Source organism: Bos indicus, chromosome 7 (genome assembly GCF_029378745.1).
Source record: "Bos indicus isolate NIAB-ARS_2022 breed Sahiwal x Tharparkar chromosome 7, NIAB-ARS_B.indTharparkar_mat_pri_1.0, whole genome shotgun sequence".
In the NCBI taxonomy this organism is placed as follows: Eukaryota; Metazoa; Chordata; class Mammalia; order Artiodactyla; family Bovidae; genus Bos; species Bos indicus.
In genome coordinates this window covers 12,337,935-12,340,888 of record NC_091766.1, presented here as the reverse complement: position 1 = coordinate 12,340,888, position 2,954 = coordinate 12,337,935, and positions in this window count along the sequence as shown.

Genomic DNA, 2,954 nt, shown 5'->3' with positions numbered 1-2,954 from the left:
TTTCCAGTTTTGTTGTGATCCACACAGTCAAAGGTTAGTGTAGTGAATGAGGCAGAAATAGATTTTTAAAGAAAATTCCCTAGCTTTTTCTATGATCCAACGAATGAGTACAGGGTAATGAGTACAGTGGTGGTGTATTTTTATCTTTCTCTCCCCTCCCCCCATATATAATGTATTTACTTGACTATGCTGGATCTTCCTTGAGGCATGAGGGATTTTTCAGTAGCGGCTGCTGGGATTTAGTTCCCTGATCAGGGATCGAACTCAGCCCCCCTGTACTGGAAACTAGGAGTCTTAGCCACTGGACCACCAATTGTTGTTTTTTAGTCGATAAGTCACGTCTGACTCTTTGTGACCCCATGGACTGTAACCCAGCAAGGCACCTCTGTCCATGGGATTTCCCAGGCAAGAGTACTGGAGTAGGTGGCCATTTCCTTCTCCAGGGGATTTTCCCAACCCAGGGCCTGAGCCGAAGTCTCCTGCATTGACAGGTAGGTTGTTTACCGCGGAGCCACTAGGGAAACCCCTGGACTACCAGGGGCATCCCTATATATTCTATTTGTATATACCTATATTATATGCATATTACCATATATTTATCTATATCTATAATGTGTTTTATCTATTTTTATCTATACTTGTTTGAATGCCCAAAATATCAATACTTCACTTAAAAAACAAGGGGGCAGGACTACCTGGCTGTCCAGTGGTTAAGACTCTGAGCTTCCACTGCAGGGACACGGGGTCAATCCCTGGCTGGGGAGCTGAGATTACTCATGGGGCACTGTGCAACCAGGAAAAAAAAAAGCAAAGCAAAACAAAAACACAGGGGGCAGAACAAAGGTATTCATTGTTTTCGGGTATGTATTTCTCTATCTTTGTCTTTGCATTTTTTTGTATTGAATTTTTAAACTCTAAAATGAAGCCCCCCATCTCATCATGCCTATTTACATGCCCCTCCCCAACAGGAAAATCCTGCTGCTCTTTTCACTGTGCAAATATCTGTAAATTAATGTCCTTCCCCAAAAGGTCAGCACCTTGTGAAATTTTCTTAACTTCATATATTTTTTTTAATGCTCTCTTTCCATGTTGAAACTTTGAAGAGTGTTGCAGCCCTGTATAGCTGTGTGGGATTATGGGATTATGCCTGGTGAGTCTGCTGCTGCTGCTAAATTGCTTCAGTCGTGTCCGACTCTGTGTGACCACATAGACGGCCTCCTACCAGGCTCCTCTGTCCCTGGGATTCTCCAGGCAAGAACACTGGAGTGGGTTGCCATTTCCTTCTCCAATGCATGAAAGTGAAAAGTGAAAGTAAAGTCTCTCAGTCGCGTCCGACTCTTAGCGACCTCATGGACTGCAGCCTACCAGGCTCCTCTGTCCATGGGATTTTCCAGGCAAGAGTTCTGGAGTGGGGTGCCATCGCCTTTTTCTGGCCTGGTGAGTCTAGAGAATAGTAAAGAGGTCCGGAGTGCCGTAAACAATCCACCTGCACTGCAGCAGACTCCAGAGACAAGATTCTGTTCCTAGGTCGGGAAGATCCCCTGGAGGAGGGCATGGCAACCCACTCCAGTATCCTTGCCTGGAGAGTCCCATGGACAAAAGAGCCTGGCAGGTTGCAAAGAGGAGTCCATGGGGTTGCAAAGAGTCAGACATGATTGAGCGACTGAGCACAGCACCGCGTGACTGGAGGCAGTGAGGAAACGGGGGAGAGAGTGTGGAGAGATGAGTGTGGGGGATGGGGTGAGGGTAAGGGATGGGGGGTGGGGAGGGGGGTTGCGGGTGTGTGGGGAGGTGATGGGAGCAGATAGGGCGAGGTCTGGAGGGCTGCAGGGAGAATTCTTTGCTGTTCCTGAGTGAGATGGGATCCCTGAACGAGGAGGAGCAGAGGAAGGGCGTGCCCCGCCTCAAGTCCTCACAGGCACTCTCTGGGGGCTGCACGGGGAACAGATTTTGGGGAGGAAGGAGGCAGGAGCTGGGGTCCCAGGGCGGAGGGGGCTCAAGTTCAGGTGGGAGATGATGGAGACCATGTCCAGGTGCGAGACAGAGGAGGCAGTGAGAAGTGGGCGAATTCTGGACATATTCTGAAGTGGATGGGACCTGCCGTCATACCAAACTGGGGAAGGGGTGGAGTCAGAGAGAGGTTAAAGATGCTCCCAAGTTTGGAGCCTTAGTATCTGGCAGGTTGGAGCTGCCATCAGCTCGGTCTAGAGGACAGCGGAAGGGAAGATCGCAGAGGGGGGCACGTTCAGGGAATCGGATGTAGAAGGGTGAGTGGGAGGTACCCGTGCACCTTCACGTGGGGAGCTATGAGGCTGGTGTCCATTGCACGGACGGCATACAATGCCGAGAGTTACCGCCAGAGGGCAAGCGCACCCCATCACAGTCGCGGGGAGGCGCGGGGAGGACCGGCTCGGCCGCTTCCCATAGCCCCCTGGCTGCAACTCCTCACCTGGGTGCGAGACGGGGACCTCGCAGATGCCAGGGCCAGGCGACCCCGAGGTCCCAAAGACTAACACGACGCGGCCGACCGTTTATCTGCCTCGAGCACTCCAACCACCATTCCCCACTGTGCCGTTCCCACCTAGCGTCTCTGCAAAAATCCACCTCCACAGGGGGACCTTCCCTGGCCACCCTGGGGGCCCCGACCCCTCGAAGGCACATTCCATTTTAGTCTCTTCCTAACAGTTAAGGGTCTTCCCTTGGGGCTCAGCTGGTAAAATCCGCCTGCAATGTGGGAGACCTGGGTTCGATCCCTGGGTTGGGAAGATCCCCTGGAGAAGGGAACAGCTACCCACTCCAGTATTTTGGCCTGGAGAATTCCATGGACTGTTACAGTCATTCAGGACTGAGCAACTTTCACTTTCAACAGTTAAGACTCTGAAATCATCTTATAAATTATCTTATAAATCATTTTATAAATCATCTTATAAATTATCCTGTGTTGCCTGTTTTCT